General features: G+C 40.4%; 1 protein-coding gene across 1 annotated transcript in view; it reads right to left on the bottom strand.

Moving 5' to 3' along the window:
* Positions 1–18,985, bottom strand: part of brsk2a (BR serine/threonine kinase 2a) — a 616,067-nt gene that overhangs the window by 143,502 nt on the left and 453,580 nt on the right. The window lies entirely within an intron of this gene.

Genomic DNA, 18,985 nt, shown 5'->3' with positions numbered 1-18,985 from the left:
TTATAGACACCATCTTTCATCAGTAAGTCTTTACTGTGATCTTTACTGGGAGTTTACACAGAATTCCGATTTGGATTGTACAGTCTACACTTTGCAGGGTCGTAACCTCACTTATATGATGGCTTACGCATAAACACACACACAGATTACAACCAACAGAAACCATTCTTGGCACCTATACTTTCAATGCCCTATAGAAAGTCTCAGTGTTATTTGTATATTTACGGTGTTTTGTAAATGTGTAATAATTTGTATTTAATCATTTCTTTGTACTTCAGCCTGTTGCTTATTTTATTTTACAACGATTTGTAAAATAAAAAAAGAATAAAAACATTATCATCATTATACATCATGGTCTTGTCCCCATTTCTGGCCAATGGGGATTGCATCAGAAATGTTTATTATGATGTCAACATATAATAGGTCGTTATCAATAAAACATCAAATTTAGCTCTATCATCAGAGTAACTGCATGCTTTTCATGATCATGTAATTTCAGATACGTGAGGGTTAATTGGATATAAAATAAAACTGAACTATACCTGACAACTATGAGTGGTTTAGGTTAATTTCCCATCCTTTGTAGGCTCTGCCTGTCAAGCAGCAGAATGTGCAGAAGGGCGCATTTGTCGATGTACTGTTAGCTGATAATGTTTACTTTACAACCTACCAGTAGAAACTTTGTAGGCCTACCTAGCGAACCCCTTTTCAACATTGTTTTTAAGAGTGTTTAATCACGATTGCTGATGAGAGACACGATAGGCTACATTGATTGATGGACCACGTCAAATTGGCTAGCTAGATAGCTAACAGATTACGTCAATATGGCTAGTTAACAAGCTAACTTTCAGGGAATAAACTAGATGGCTATTTTGCTTGCCATCTATAGTGGTCCGACTAACAACTTTACCAGGACGAGGACTTGCCAATGTCAAGCTCTTTCCAAAAACCTAATCTCTGATGAAGCAAGCTAAATGACACATGTTGTTTGCTTAGCTAGCTACATGCCAAATGGATAGGCTACCCTCACTTATCTGAAAATACATTATCACATTTTTGGGATGTCTCATGGTCTAACAAACACTGTTTTGCTCGGCCACCTTAAAATAAAAAATTAAAATAAATTGGTCATTTGGCAGACGCTCTTATCCAGAGCAACTTACAGGAGCAATTAGGGTTAAGTGCCTTGCTCAAGGGCGCATCGACAGATTTTTCACCTAGTCGGCTTGGGGATTAGAACCAGCGACCTTTCAGTTACTGGTACAACGCTCTTAACCACTAAGCTACCTGCCGCTACCTTCAACCGCAGGTGCGGAAGGCAGTCATTGGCGGATGCGTGAATTGAGACAAAGCCCATGTAAAAAAACATATCTCTAGCTTAAACAAACAGATTTTGATGGGGATTTGTTTATTATGCTAATTAGATTTTCGCAGGGGCGCGGACATCAACTCTAGAGGGTTAAATAATCGTAAATAAATAAAACGTGTGGTATGATGCTAGTTAGCCTATTGCAGATCTGGACAAACAATCCACCTACCACTATTGTCACTATGAATGGTGGATAGAGGGCAGGATATACAGTTAGACTGGTAGACTATATTGATCTGGGGTATAGTTAGTGCTTGGAAAAGCGTAGCGCAAAGGGAAGTACAATCCCCCAGAAAATGTCGAACTGTCCCTTACTGTAGTCTACTCTTGGTTGTCCACTCTCTGAGCAATTAAGCATTGAGCAGCTCCACTAATCTTTACACCAGCTGGATAGGCTGACAGCAAACCCAATGACTGCATTGACACATCCATATCATATTTAGATTGATGGTGATGCGACCCAGCTAGCTGCTGAAAATTGACCAAACCAATGGCCGTCAATGAGCAGAGCAGAGCAATGTCAGTCAGTTTTCTAGGAATATAGTGGTAGCACTTTCTATTAATATGTACTGTATATGCAATGTATGTAATGTATATGTATGAGTAGAAAATGCATCCTTCATTTGTTGCTTGAGGAAATGTTTGTTCTTACAGTCTCCAAGGAAGGGAGGAAGGAAGAAAGGATGCATTTTTAAAAAGGGCCACGGTTTCTTACACTATAAACAAGGGTTTCACTATACAGATTTTTCCAACAATCTGGTCAAGTCAGACTAGTTACACAATCAAGGAGCGGAAGAAAGAAGTATGCATTGTCAGAGAATATTAGTGTACTGTATTTGAATAGGGCTTGCGTATCGATGTTAAATAAACAGACTCATGCGACCTCAACTAGGGCCTTGCTTTTTAGGGCACGCAACAGAAAATTGTCACGATTTAACTAGATATGAACCCAAATGCAGACAACTACACCGAGCCAGAGAAGGTTTAACAGGTTTATTTACAAAAGTTCAATTTGTCCAGGTTTCCAATAATAGGGGAAGAGCAAGTCCAGGTTAACAGGGAGGGTAACAGATCCAGGTTCAGAGCGGGAGTGGTACCGTAACGTCCTAGTGTCCGTGGTGAGTCCAAAAGGAAGGTCCGGTAGTGGTAAGCAGGATGGTGGTGGCAGGAGTGAAGCGGAGGCAGGAGTCAGGTTCCAATAATATGGTAGTCTTGACTATGATCTGACGATGACCAGGTCTTAAAGGCTGAGGTGATTATGGTGAATGAGCTGCAGCTGGAACCCTGACTCCCGCACACCAGACTTCACTCCTGCAATCAAGGACAGACAGAGGGGAGGGAGAGAGCAGAGAGGGAGCTACCTAGCAGCAGTAGGCCTAACAAAAATGTTTTGATTACTCCCTAATTCAGTCTGTTTTCTTCCGTTTGGTGCCTAATGAACACAACCCAGTGAGGTGACGTCTAGGTGACGTTTGCCCTCCCTACTTCTGTCGTGATTGCAGATGTCATACTGCATTATGCAAATGAGTGAGAGAGAACACTCGCTCGCTGATACACTCTTGTTAAGCCGAGGCGAATGTCAAAACAAACAAAACATCGGAGATGCCTGGGTGAATGGGAGCTGGTTATTTACGTAGGTGGCTTGCAAGGAAGCTAAGGAACAAAGACAGAAGTACAAATAATTTGTATTTTTGTTTTTGAGATGGATATTAATTTGTCAATAAAAGGACAGCGGGTTATCTATGGAATTTTTCTGTGTCCACTCATCTCCACTCTTCTCTCCAGGCCTGGGATGAAATACATTAAAAATATTTTCAAAAACTTTGAGCTTTTGCTTGAGTCTGCCTGGAGTGTCAGATGGGCGGTGTTTGCAGTTTTCGTTTATTAAAATCCTTACGAGTCATTTGACCCACCCGTGCGTCAATCTAATTAACATAATAAAATATTCCCCATAACAATTTCAGATAGAGATATGTTTTTTTGCATGAGCTGCGTTTCAATCCACCGCCTCCGCCTTTGTCGGCCTTACGCATCTGCGGTGGAAATTGGCAGAGTTACAACGTTGTTTGTCAGACAAGGAGACATCCCAAAAATCGGCTTCTCAAGAAAACTTCTGTAGCGTCAGAGTTGTTGGTGCTACAAACTAATATGACCCCACTATAGAAAGGGGAGATACCATTTTTCTCAGTTTTGCTATACAACCCCCACAAGTGTAACGTGACTCGTCTGAAGGTAACCTGGTACCGGTTAAAACAATTGACGGAAGTATGGAAGTAGTTTTGTGCAAACAAAAAAAATGGGGTTAAATATGTGTCCAATAAAATACACATTTTTCCGGAGCTTTCTTATATCTACTACATATAGGACAGACACTTTAAAATCTTATTCCTTATGATTTTTTGTTTGTCTGTTTTGCCATATATGAATGCTATTCAATGCGTTTCTATGGGATTTAGTAGTAAAGGACAAATTCAATGTTTTATAAAATAACTTTTTAATATATATTTTTTTTATACCTACAGGGGTCCTAAAAGTCTAAATCAATTAGCTAAATGATCCATGGTATGACCATCTTAAAACAATTCCATATGTTAGCTTAGTAGAACTACAAGCTCTCACAGTCTCACGTCAGAATTAGATGTTCATTCATGTTTCTCAAACATCAAATCTCGAAGTTGTACCAAACTTTACATTTCGAAGGTTAAGTTTAGGGATTCACTCCTAATTCTTAAGGTTAGGCATTAACCACGAATGGTTAAGGTAAGGGTTAAGGTTTGGGATAGGCTTAAACCAAAAATATCAAAAACTACTTTATATCGCTGGATTCAACCTTTGGAATCAGAGGCAGATGCTTACGCCCATCCACAACGCCCTAGCAAAACCGAAACCTATTCAAAGGTAACAGCGCTCACTGTTGCCCCTAGTGGCTGGATTCCATATAATCTCCCGACTTCCTCAGACATGGATGAATGTCTATTACTGACGTGTATCATGGGTGACCTGCCTGTAGTAGAACCCCCCGCCCCAGAGACTTTTATGGTTAAGATACCATAAAACTGGAACATACGGTTGAAGTCGGAAGTTTACATAACCTTAGCCAAATACATTTAAACTCAGTTTTTCACAATTCATGACATTTAATCCTAGTAAAAATGCCCTGTCTTAGGTCAGTTAGGATCACCACTTTATTTAAAGAATGTGAAATGTCAGAATAATAGTAGAGATAATTATTTATTTCAGCTTGTATTTCTTTCATCACATTCCCAGTGGGTCAGAAGTTTACATACACTCAATTAGTATTTGGTAGCATTGCCTTTAAATTGATTAACTTGGGTCAAACGTTTCAGGTAGCCTTCCACAAGCTTCCCACAATAAGTTGGGTGAATTTTGGCTCATTCCTCCTGACAGAGCTGGTGTAACTGAGTCAGGTTTGTGGGCCTCCTTGCTCGCACACACTTTTTAAGTTCTGCCGACAAATTTTCAAAAGGATTGAGGTAAGGGCTTTGTGATGGCCACTCCAATACCTTGACTTTGTTGTCCTTAAGCCATTTTGCCACAACTTTGGAAGTATGCTTGGGATCATTGTCCATTTGGAAGACCCATTTGCGACCAGGCTTTAACTTCCTGACTGATGTCATGAGATGTTGCTTTAATATATCCACATAATTTTCATTCCTTATGATGCCATCTATTTTGTGAAGTGCACCAGTCCCTCTTGCAGCAAAGCACCCCCACAGCATGATGCTGCCACCCCCGTGCTTCACGGTTGGGATGGTGTTCTTCGGCTTGCAAGCCACCCCATTTTTCCTCCAAACATAACGATTGTCATTATGGCCAAACAATTCTATTTTTGTCTCATCAGACCAGAGGACATTTCTCCAAAAAGTACGATCTTTGTCCCCATGTGCAGTTGCAAACCGTAGTCTGGCTTTTTTATGGCGGTTTTGGAGCAGTGGCTTCTTCCTTGCTGAGCGGCCTTTCAGGTTATGTCGATATAGGACTTATTTTACTGTGGATATAGATACTTTTGTACATGTTTCCTCCAGCATCTTCACAAGGTCCTTTGCTGTTGTTCTGGGATTGATTTGCACTTTTCGCACCAAAGTACGTTAATCTCTAGGAGACAGAACACGTCTCCTTCCTGAGCGGTATGACGGCTGCGTGGTCCCATGGTGTTTATACTTGCATACTATTGTTTGTACAGATGAACGTGGTACCTACCGGCATTTGGAAATTGCTCCCAAGGATGAACCAGACTTGTGGAGGTCTACAATTTTTTCTGAGGTCTTGGCTGATTTCTTTAGATTTTCCCATGATGTCAAGCAAAGAGGCACTGAGTTTGAATGTAGGCCTTGAAATACATCTACAGGTACACCTCCAATTGACTCAAATGATGTCATTTAGCATATCAGAAGCTTCTAAAGCTATGACATCATTTTCTGGAATTTTCCAAGCTGTTTAAAGGCACAGTCAATTTAGTGTATGTAAACTTCTGACCCACTGGAATTGTGATACATTTACATTTTTGTCATTTAGCAGACGCTCTTATCCAGAGCGACTTACAGTTAGTGAATGCATACATTTTTTTTTATTTATTTTTAAATCATACTGGCCCCCCGTGGGAATCGAACCCACAACCCTGGCGTTGCAAACACCATGCTCTACCAACTGAGCTACTTCCCTGCCAGCCATTCCCTCCCCTACCCTGGACGACGCTGGGCCAATTGTGCGCCGCCCCATGGGCCTCCCGGTAGCAGCCGGCTATGACAGAGCCTGGATTCGAACCAGGATCTCTAGTGGCACAGCTAGCACTGCGATGCAGTGCCTTAGACCACTGCGCCACTAAGTGAAATAATCTGTCTGTAAACAATTACTTGTGTCATGCACAAAGTAGATGTCCTAACTGACTTGCCAAAACTATAGTTGGTTAACAAGAAATGTGTGGAGTGGTTAAAAATCTAGTTTTAATGACTCCAACCTAAGTGTATGTAAACTTCCGACTTCAACTATATATATATATATATATATATATACACACAGTGGGGAGAACAAGTATTTGATACACTACCGATTTTGCAGGTTTTCCTACTTACAAAGCATGTAGAGGTCTGTCATTTTTGTCATATGTACACTTCAACTGTGAGAGACGGAATCTAAAAGCCCCAGACCGAGGGTGATTTACGTCATCTTGAACTTCTTCCATTTTCTAATAATTGCGCCAACAGTTGTTGGCTTCTCACCAAGCTGCTTGCCTATTGTCCTGTACCCCATCCCAGCCTTGTGCAGGTCTACAATTGTATCCCTGATGTCCTTACCCAGCTCTCTGGTCTTGGCCATTGTGGAGAGGTTGGAGTCTGTGTGATTGAGTGTGTGGACAGGTGTCTTTTATACAGGTAACGAGTTCAAACAGGTGCAGTTAATACAGGTAATGAGTGGAGAACAGGAGGGCTTCTTAAAGAAAAACTAACAGGTCTGTGAGAGCCGGAATTCTTACTGGTTGGTAGGTGATCAAATACTTATGTCATGCAATAAAATGCAAATTAATTACTTAAAAATCATACAATGTGATTTTCTGGATTTTTGATTTAGATTCCGTCTCTCACAGTTGAAGTGTACCTATGACAAAAATGACAGACCTCTACATGCTTTGTAAGTAGGAAAACCTGCAAAATTGGCAGTGTATCAAATACTTTTTCTCCCCACTGTTATATATATATATATATATATATATATATATATATATATATATATATATATATATATATATATATATATATATACAGTGAGGCAAAAAGTATTTGATCCCCTGCTGATTTTGTACGTTTGCCCACTGACAAAGAAATGATCAGTCTATAATTTTAATGGTAGGTTTATTTGAACAGTGAGAGACAGAATAACAACAAAAAAATCCTGAAAACGCATGTCCAAAAATGTTATAAATTGATTTGCATTTTTATGAGGGAAATAAGTATTTGACCCCCTCTCAATCAGAAAGATTTCTGGCTCCCAGGTGTCTTTTATACAGGTAACGAGCTGAGATTAGGAGCACACTCTTAAAGGGAGTGCTCCTAATCTCAGCTTGTTACCTGTATAAAAGACGCCTGTCAACAGAAGCAATCAATCAATCAGATTCCAAACTCTCCACCATGGCTAAGACCAAAGAGCTCTCCAAGGATGTCAGGGACAAGATTGTAGACCTACACAAGGCTGGAATGGGCTACAAGTCCATGGCCAAGCAGCTTGGTGAGAAGGTGACAACAGTTGGTGCGATTATTTGCAAATGGAAGAAACACAAAATAATTGTCAATCTCCCTCGGCCTGGGGCTCCATGCAAGATCTCACCTCGTGGAGTTGCAATGATCATGAGAACGGTGAGGAATCAGCCCAGAACTACACGGGAGGATCTTGTCAATGATCTCAAGGCAGCTGGGACCATAGTCACCAAGAAAACAATTGGTAACACACTACGCCGTGAAGGACTGAAATTCTGCAGCGCCCGCAAGGTCCCCCTGCTCAAGAAAGAACATATACATGCCCGTCTGAAGTTTGCCAATGAACATCTGAATGATTCAGAGGAGAACTGGGTGAAAGTGTTGTGGTCAGATGAGACCAAAATCGAGCTCTTTGGTATCAACTCAACTCGCCGTGTTTAGAGGAGGAGGAATGCTGCCTATGACCCCAAGAACACCATCCCCACCATCAAACATGGAGGTGGAAACATTATGCTTTGGGGGTGTTTTTCTGCTAAGGGGCCAGGACAACTTCACCGCATCAAAGGGACGATGGACGGGGCCCATGTACCGTCAAATCTTGGGTGAGAACCTCCTACCCTCAGCCAGGGCATTGAAAATGGGTCGTGGATGGGTATTCCAGCATGACAATGACCCAAAACACACGGCCAAGGCAACAAAGGAGTGGCTCAAGAAGAAGCACATTAAGGTCCTGGAGTGGCCTAGCCAGTCTCAAGACCTTAATCCCATAGAAAATCTGTGGAGGGAGCTAAAGGTTCGAGTTGCCAAACGTCAGCCTCGAAACCTTAATGACTTGGAGAAGATCTGCAAAGAGGAGTGGGACAAAATCCCTCCTGAGATGTGTGCAAACCTGGTGGCCACTACAAGAAACGTCTGACCTCTGTGATTGCCAACAAGGGTTTTGCCACCAGGTACTAAGTCATGTTTTGCAGAGGGGTCAAATACTTATTTCCCTCATTAAAATGCAAATCAATTTCTAACATTTTTGACATGTGTTTTTCTGGATTTTTTTGTTGTTATTCTGTGTCTCACTGTTCAATTAAACCTACCATTAAAATTATAGACTGATCATTTCTTTGTCAGTGGGCAAACGTACAAAATCAGCAGGGGATCAAATACTTTTTTCCCTCACTGTATATACAGTCCCAGTCAAAAGTTTGGACTCACCTACTCATTCAAGGGTTTTTCTTTATTTTTACTATTTTCTACATTGTATAATATTAGTGAAGACATCAAAACTATGAAATAACACATACAGTGGGAAAAAACAAGTATTTAGTCAGCCACCAATTGTGCAAGTTCTTCCACTTAAAAAGATGAGAGAGGCCTGTAATTTTCATCATAGGTACACGTCAACTATGACAGACAAATTGAGGAAAAAAAATCCAGAAAATCACATTGTAGGATTTTAAATGAATTTATTTGCAAAATATGGTGGAAAATAAGTATTTGGTCACCTACAAACAAGCAAGATTTCTGGCTCTCACAGACCTGTAACTTCTTCTTTAAGAGGCTCCTCTGTCCTCCACTCGTTACCTGTATTAATGGCACCTGTTTGAACTTGTTATCAGTATAAAAGACACCTGTCCACAACCTCAAACAGTCACACTCCAAACTGAATCTGCAACAGGTAAGCAGCTTGGTTTGAAGAAATCAACTGTGGGAGCAATTATTAGGAAATGGAAGACATACAAGACCACTGATAATCTCCCTCGATCTGGGGCTCCACGCAAGATCTCACCCCGTGGGGTCAAAATGATCACAAGAACGGTGAGCAAAAATCCCAGAAACACACGGGGGGACCTAGTGAATGACCTGCAGAGAGCTGGGACCAAAGTAACAAAGCCTACCATCAGTAACACACTACGCCACCAGGGACTCAAATCCTGCAGTGCCAGACGTGTCCCCCTGCTTAAGCCAGTACATGTCCAGGCCCGTCTGAAGTTTGCTAGAGTGCATTTGGATGATCCAGAAGAGGATTGGGAGAATGTCATATGGTCAGATGAAACCAAAATATAACTTTTTGGTAAAAATTCAACTCGTCGTGTTTGGAGGACAAAGAATGCTGAGTTGCATCCAAAGAACACCATACCTACTGTGAAGTATGGGGGTGGAAACATCATGCTTTGGGGCTGTTTTTCTGCAAAGGGACCAGGATGACTGATCCGTGTAAAGGAAAGAATGAATGGGGCCATGTATTGTGAGATTTTTTGTGAAAACCTCCTTCCATCAGCAAGGGCATTGAAGATGAAACGTGGCTGGGTCTTTCAGCATGACAATGATCCCAAACACACCGCGCGGGCAACGAAGGAGTGGCTTCGTAAGAAGCATTTCAAGGTCCTGGAGTGGCCTAGCCAGTCTCCAGATCTCAACCCCATAGAAAATCTTTGGAGGGAGTTGAAAGTCCGTGTTGCCCAGCGACAGCCCCAAAACATCACCGCTCTAGAGGAGATCTGCATGGAGGAATGGGCCAAAATACCAGTAACAGTGTGTGAAAACCTTGTGAAGACTTACAGAAAACGTTTGACCTGTGTCATTGCCAACAAAGGGTATATATCTCACCCCGTGGGGGTGAGAAACTTTTGTTATTGACCAAATACTTATTTTCCACCATAATTTGCAAATAAATTCAATAAAAATCCTACAATGTGATTTTCTGGATTTCTTTTTCTCAATTTGTCTGTCATAGTTGACGTGTACCTATGATGAAAATTACAGGCCTCTCTCATCTTTTTAAGTGGGACAACTTGCACAATTGGTGGCTGACTAAATACTTTTTTTCACCACTGTAATTATCAGTGTGGAGCTAAGTTGGTGAAGTGAAGGTACTTCATTTTGTATCAGAGGTTAAGATGACAAACCATTGTAATTGCGCTATTTGTGGGATGTCTGTGTCAGTTCAATAGCATTGGGGAAATGGCATAGAGTAAACAAATCTGGGTTTATGAGTGTAATTCAACTGCTGGTATGTGTTGCTTGAACAGATATTACAGAGTATTTGGTTTGGTGATGTAGAATGGAAGGTTTGAAGTGTGCGTGGTTGAAATGGAAAGACTCACTTATTTAACAGTAATAGCGAGACAATTTCATGGTAGTCATTTTTTTGCGTTGCCTAAGGGTTTGCTAGATTAAACGATTGAGAATGGTGGCATAATGGCAATCCATAAATGGGATATTGATACTATGGATATAAATTCAATATATGCTGGTCAACTACAGCAAGTCTTTGGTTTATTGCTTGTAGCCTACTTAGAAAGGACAGTTACCTAGATCTGCTGTATTCTAATAATGGAGGATTAGTGGTTTCAGAAGAGCTGTGGCTATGATCTTAGAAACAAACACTAGGGATAATGAAGCAGTGTTGGAAGGAAGCAGAGTATGAAAGATAACATTGACTGTGGAATATGGCAACTTTTGGCTGAGGTCACTACAGAAGTATTACTGACACAATATCGTAAAAGATCAACTGAACCAAACATGAAGCTACTCCAGCAATTTAGGATTGTTAATGTTGTCAAGTTAGTTTTTAAACCCTACGATAGAGAACGCTGTTTGAAAATGTGTTTTATTTGGTCTACTAGTAAAAAATGGAAGAGTTTCCATGTCTTTGTCTGCGGGTGTTAGCCATTTGGGGCTCGCTGAAACATGAGAGATCTGTAAGGGACATTATGGGTTACGTTTGGTGTACAAGGATCAATGGTTGCTGAGGAGAAGGTAGTCAAAGGGGGTTGAATGTTACCGGTGTGGAAGGGCTAGCTAGTTAGTGGTGCAAACTAGTGGCGTTTAGAGTGGTGACGTAACTTGCTCTGCGACATGTAAGTAGTTGTTTACCATTAGCTTTGCAAGAACCGCAGATTTTGTGGAGCGACGGGTAACGGTGTTTCGAGGGTGAATGTTGTCGATGTGTGTAGAGGGTCCATGGTTCAAGCCCAGGTAGGGACGTAAGCAAAACTTTTACATAGAGGCTATTGACCTAGAAAACTGGTTTAATTGATAACATTATATGAAAGGGATTGTCTTACCAACACATAGCGGATAGTATAACATAGTAATTAAAGTTGCATTTCTATGAATAGATGTTTTATTTGTTTTTACTATAACTTCACAATAATTTGTCATCTGTTAAAGCACTGTTAGATGGAAAGTCAGTGATAGAGGATAATAGAGATTGTAGAGGGTTTTCTGTATTAGAAGGAAGTAGGTTAATTGGGTGATGAGAAATGTTGAATTGGATTGTTTGAATAGAATGGTATTAAAATAATTATTTATAGTAAGGTTAATGAAAATATGTTATTAGGTAGTAGTAGTTTGTGGATAGAATTTACTAATGCCATGATTTAGTAAGAGGGCAATGTGGAGCACATGTCTAGATAGTTGAATATGGAACGTTCTTTGACTATTTTTAATTATTATACTTAAATTATGTAGTTTGTTTAGACAACAGTGAGTTACGCAGAAAGTTCATTAATTCTACAAACGATAATCTGTTTAGGGTACATTGAACAATGGGAGGTTGTTTTTACTATTAGGCTGATGGGGCAGTACACATTTTTTTTGTAAGTTATTAAGTTATTAAACAATAGGTTGTTATTTTAAAAACATCAATGCAACAGGTTGCGATGATTAAATTACTAGAAAGGGGTTATAGGTTTATAGTAGAAGGTGCGGTGAACTTAATGAAACGTGGTATTATCTGATATGTTCTGAGTGGGAGTATTTTTCCAGGATTGATGGAAATCCCCTACAGTATATTTTAAGGGAAAGTAGGAGACAACGTATCAAACAACCTTTTTAATAGATGCCTGGGATAAAATATCACGGCTTACTGACGTGGAGTAAGTGATTATATTGGCAAATGAATGAAATATGACATTTAGAGGGGTGACAGGAACAATATAAGGGGAAACAGATATTTCCTATGTTGTTGATCAAGTAACAATTCTAGGATAATTTGATATGGGATCACATGGAGCAGATTTAGGGGTTCAATAATCATTGTGAGAATTACAGAGGATGAAGTCTGAAGGGTAATCAATAAAAAAATACTCATTGTAAACTCAAAGAACTTTGAGTGGTTTTCATCTTTTGAGAGATTTTATATAATATTTTTATGGAGTAGTTATGAGGAATTAGATTTATACAAACAATTATTGATGAGATAGGAAAGTGTATATCTGTATCATGTTTTGGTGTGTAATTACTATCTTTGGATTACTGATTGTAATTGAATGTTAACGAAATATATCATTTATCTTCCAGGAGAAAGGGGATTTCCTTATCTCTCATTGGAATGTTTCCCAGGGCTGGGGAGAGCAGTTAGTAAAATCCGGCAGTTTTATACTTAGGTCGTAAAAAAAAGGGCTACCAAATTACAAAAGGCCTGGCTATTTTTGTTTGTTGTTTTCCAATTGGGTTTTTCAAATAACCACACACAACCCACCTAGTATGATGTTTATATAGGGTTCTTATTTTGATTATAAGGAGTTTTAACAGGTCAAAGATGATAGGTATTAAAGGAGCACACACTGAGCTTTATTACGTTTTTTTTCTTTTCTGAGTGAGTTTTGGGTACACACGTGATTATTTTTTTAGAAGAAATGTCATGAGGACTTAATGTACACTTAGGATAACTTACATTTATGAAATGTTTTGACTGTTGTTAATGATTAGTTTATACTATAGAATGGAACAATTATTTGAAGGATTTTAATGACCTCTGAACTCTGTCTTGACTTTCTAGTGTGATTTGATCACCCACACTGGAAATCCTAGAGGCATGGGATGAGGAATTTAAGGTGATTTATAATACAGAATTGGGGATTATTTATAATAAGGATAATTAAGACAAAGTTTATAATTTGGTAATAATATATATATATATATATGATTTGGACCATGACAAGAACAGAGAGAGAGAGCTATCCCTGAATGAGGGATAACTGTCGCTAGTCAATTTTACTATTCTTGAATTACTTTATGGGATAAAAGTAAGTTAAGATATTATCAAATGTCATTTTAATTTCATTTATTATTTTGGTTTAACAAACAATGTTGTTGTTTTGTTTTTGAAAGCATGAATCACAATGTGTCGAAAGGGGAGAAGTACTGATCGCAGTAGTAATTCATGTGTTATGGATTAGATTAAATGTTTTAGGTGAAAGTGTATTTGTGGTATGGAAGCAAGATGTAGAGGAGGCCTGTCTATGGAATGAGTGGACTCCAACAAGCTGCAAAAATGTGCGCTTCCTAATCAAGGCTTCTCCTGACTGATAAGAAAAAGGGTAAAGTAGCATACTGTGTCTCACCTAACAATGTTTTGAAGACTTTCTTTCAAAAGGTGAAGGCTTCTCTGCCAGAACTAACAGGAGAATCTGGGCATTTTCTACGCCTTGGAGACTACGTGGCAGTAAAGGATTACAAAAATAAGAGCTGGACAGAATCTAGGTGGAGAGGTCAGTAATAGGTGTTGCTGGCTACCTCGATGGAGGGGAAAGTAGCAGAGACAGATTCCTAGATCTATGTATCCCACTGTAAGACTATTCTAATTTAGAGGAGGAAGATGGCATCGCCACTGCGGAGCATTGTTTTTGTGTTTGTGTCTGTGTGTTTTTGTAGCGGGGACTTTCAACTTCCCTATTGGTAAGATGCAAGAAGGACACACTCCACAGAGTGATGTTGATAAATGGAGAAGGACTATGGATGAATAGAGACCATAGTGACGGAAAAAGATTCAGAGATAACAGGACCATACATAGTCACCCAGTCTACACCAACGGAGGTATGGATAGAGGGGAGATCGACCTGGTATCATGTCAACCACTGCTACAGACTACTAGGAGGACCCCGGCGACCTCAAGATAAGGGAGCTGAGGATGCTGGAGATGACAAGGATCAGGTGATGGGAGACAATGTCAAGAGGAATGCTACTGATGAGCTACATGTTCTGGGTGATTCCCCCGGTGGAGGCACAGACGTCCAAGTACTTCAAGATCTTCCAGAATTTCAAGAATCACCTGACTGGCACACCATTCAGTTCTATGTATTTGGAGGGTTTACCTAATAGAAATGTGGGAGTATATTAGAAATTGGTATTAAGAATAATTGTTAAAACATAATAATTGGTCATATAGTGAATGCTTATATGGATTTATTGGATTAGAAATTAAATCAATTAAACTGTTATGTTTGTCTTCTAGTGAGGTAAATACAGATGGTGTCTTGATGCATAGCAGGGATAATTTGGCCTAGAATGGTGTGAACTTAAATAAAAGAAACAACCTATGAACCGGTTGAAGATGAATATAAGAGGCGTTGAAGACGTTTCTGTAAAGTACCACTTCTACATGCAACCGGAGTACAACAGCCAATCGAAGCTGTCAACTGATTTTCTCATGTTTTTATACCAAGGGAGTGGGACAGGAGTCCACCATTGAGTGAGAAGGGAGAAATATATGTTCAGATACAACATTTCTAATGTTGTGGGTATAATGGTTGGCAAATGGACAAGACAATGAGGTTGTAGAGTTGGTGGTGACTCGGATGAGACATTGTAGTTGTGATATTGTCATGGGCAATTCATTTTGAAGTATGAAGCTGTCTGAAGAACATAATGAAGAGACGCCAGAAGATTTACGTGCTGGAGAAAAAAAGGGTTTGCTTAGCTGGGTGGATAACAACATTTGATTTATCTAAATTAGCTAATTTGGGTAGTAGGTATATACACTGCTAAATTAATAGTATTAAGAATGCATTGAGATAATGATTTGTATTTATTATCAGGATGAGGAAAGTCATAATATAATTATGGATATTTATACTGTATGGTAATATACGTGTACATTCTGACAGGTGTAATGGGTGATAAAGTTGAGGGTTTTAATTTTGATTGATAAGGACCAAGTGAATCAATAAGAATTGTCATTCTAAATTTGGTTTAATTAAGTAATTTGGGTTTGGTTATAATTTATAAGATGACTGAGTGATTTAAGTACATCATTAGTATGTAACTGTCTTATATAGATATTAAGGTTAAAACAGTGATACATTATGGTAAGGTATTATTAAGGTACCGTATTAACAGATTAGTCACTACATACACTTGAAGTATTGAGTGATATTGATATGGATGTTTAGAGTGGTACATATCTATGTTGCTAGGCAAATACTGAAATGGTTCCTATCATGGGGTTTTGGTATTTGAGACATAGGAATGTTTATGCTATTTTCATATGATCTGATTTTGGTTGAATTCTTAAAGCATAACTAGTTACATTTACATTTTAGTCATTTAGCAGACGCTCTTATCCAGAGCGACTTACAGTTAGTGAGTGCATACATTCTTTTTCATACTGGCCCCCCGTAGGAATCGAACCCACAACCCTGGAGTTGCAAACGCCATGGTCTACCAACTGAGCTACATCCCTGCCGGCCATTCCCTCCCCTACCCTGGACGACGCTGGGCCAATTGTGCGCCGCCCCATGGGTCTCCCGGTCGCGGCCGGCAACGACAGAGCCTGGATTCGAACCAGGATCTTTAGTGGCACTGCGCCACTCGGGAGGCCTATATACATATATAGTTCAAGGCTGTACTGATTTAATAGGGAGTGAGAACAGAGTGTTATACTGTGTATGTCTTCTCAGGCATATTAGGAGAACAAAGTCAGAATTGAACATTTTATCTATTAACAGTCTTGGATTTTCAAGCAATTGGGTCTGAAATGTCACTAATTAGACAATATGCAATTGATAATCGCATAGCATTGGATGCAAGCACCCCCTATTTCCTCCTAACATAACAATGGTCATTATGGACAAACAGTTCTATTTTTGTTTAATCAGACCAGAGGACATTTCTCCAAAAAGTGCGATCTTTGTCACCATGTGCAGTTGCAAACCATAGTCTGTCTTTTTTATGGCGGTTTTGGAACAGTGGCTTCTTCCTTGCTGAGCGGCCTTTCAGGTTATGTCGATATAGGACTTGTTTTACTGTGGATATAGATACTTTGTACCTGTTTCCTCCAGCATCTTCACAAGGTCCTTTGCTGTTGTTCTGGGATTGATTTGCACTTTTCGCACCAAAGTAGGTTCATCTCTAGGAGACAGAACGTGTCTCCTCCCTGAGCCGTATGACGGCTGTGTGCTCCCATGATGTTTATACTTGCGTACTATTGTTTGTACAGATGAACGTGGAAATTGCTACCAAGGATGAACCAGACTTGTGGAGGTAAAAAAAAAAGGTCTTGGCTGAGGTCTGAGATCTTGGCTGATTTCTTTTGATTTTCCCATGATGTCAAGCAAAGAGGCACTGAGTTTGAAGGTAGGCCTTGAAATACATCCACAGGTACACCTCCAATTGACTGAAATGATGTCAATTAGCCTATCAGAAGCTTCTAAAGCCATGACATCATTTTCTGGAATTTTCCAAGCTTTTTAAAGGCACAGTCAACTTAGTGTATGTAAACTTCTGACCCACTGGAATTGTGATACAGTGAATTATAAGTAAAATAATCTGTCTGTAAACAATTGTTGGAAAAATTACTTGTGTCATGCACAAAGTAGATGTCCTAACCGACTTGCCAAAACTATAGTTTGTTAACAAGACATTTGTGGAGGGGTTGAAAAACGAGTTTTAATGACTCCAAGCTAAGTGTATGTAAACTTCCGACTTCTGCTGTATTCATTTGACCATATTATAATATCCATGTAAACTAGAAAGGGTCAGGTATAATTGTATTTGTATGGATGATGTCATTATGTTAAGAATTATTTATATGTATTTTTTCTTGGTAGCATGTCTAAGATGATGGGTATGTTTGATAAGTATGTATACAAAAGGGGTCATTTAAAAAAAAATGGGGAGTGTCTATGTGGGATTTTTCCTTATATAAGTAAGGTTTTGACTACATTTTTAGTATGAATATACACTGCTCAAAAAAATAAAGGGAACACTAAAATAACACATCCTAGATCTGAATGAATGAAATAATCTTATTAAATACTTTTTTCTTTACATAGCTAAATGTGCTGACAACAAAATCACACAAATGTATCAACCCATGGAGGTCTGGATTTGGAGTCACCCTCAAAATTAAAGTGGAAAACCACACTACAGGCTGATCCAACTTTGATGTAATGTCCTTAAAACAAGTCAAAATGAGGCTCAGTAGTGTGTGTGGCCTCCACATGCCTTTATAACCTCCCTACAACGCCTGGGCATGCTCCTGATGAGGTGGCGGATGGTCTCCTGAGGGATCTCCTCCCAGACCTGGACTAAAGCATCCGCCAACTCCTGGACAGTCTGTGGTGCAACGTGGCGTTCGTGGATGGAGCGAGACATGATGTCCCAGATGTGCTCAATTGGATTCAGGTCTGGGGAACGGGCGGGCCAGTCCAAGGCATCAATGCCTTCCTCTTGCAGGAACTGCTGACACACTCCAGCCACATGAGGTCTAGCATTGTCTTGCATTAGGAGGAACCCAGGGCCAACCGTACCAGCATATGGTCTCACAAGGGGTCTGAGGATCTCATTTCGGTACCTAATGGCAGTCAGGCTACCTCTGGCGAGCACATGGAGGGCTGTGCGGCCCCCCAAAGAAATGCCACCCCACACCATGACTGACCCACCGCCAAACCGGTCATGCTGGAGGATGTTGCAGGCAGCAGAACGTTCTCCACGGCATCTCCAGACTCTGTCACGTCTGTCACGTGCTCAGTGTGAACCTGCTTTCATCTGTGAAGAGCACAGGGCGCCAGTGGCGAATTTGCCAATCTTGGTGTTCTCTGGCAAATGCCAAACGTCCTGCACGGTGTTGGGCTGTAAGCACAACCCCCACCTGTGGACGTCGGGCCCTCATACCACCCTCATGGAGTCTGTTTCTGACCGTTTGAGCAGACACATGCACATTTGTGGCCTGCTGGAGGTAATTTTGCAGGGCTCTGGCAGTGCTCCTCCTGCTCCTCCTTGCACAAAGGCGGAGGTAGCAGTCCTGCTGCTGGGTTGTTGCCCTCCTATGGCCTCCTCCACGTCTCCTGATGCACTGGCCTGTCTCCTGGTAGCGCCTTCATGCTCTGGACACTACGCTGACAGACACAGCAAACCTTCTTGCCACAGCTCGCATTGATGTGCCATCCTGGATGAGCTGCACTACCTGAGCCACTTGTGTGGGTTGTAGACTCCGTCTCATGCTACCACTAGAGTGAAAGCACCGCCAGCATTCAGAAGTGACCAAAACATCAGCCAGGAAGCATAGGAACTGAGAAGTGGTCTGTGGTCACCACCTGCAAAACCAGTCCTTTATTGGGGGTGTCTTGCTAATTGCCTATAATTTCCACCTGTTGTCTATTCCATTTGCACAACAGCATGTGA

Source organism: Coregonus clupeaformis, chromosome 19 (assembly GCF_020615455.1).
Source record: "Coregonus clupeaformis isolate EN_2021a chromosome 19, ASM2061545v1, whole genome shotgun sequence".
NCBI lineage: Eukaryota > Metazoa > Chordata > Actinopteri > Salmoniformes > Salmonidae > Coregonus > Coregonus clupeaformis.
This window is presented reverse-complemented; position numbering and strand designations above follow the sequence as displayed.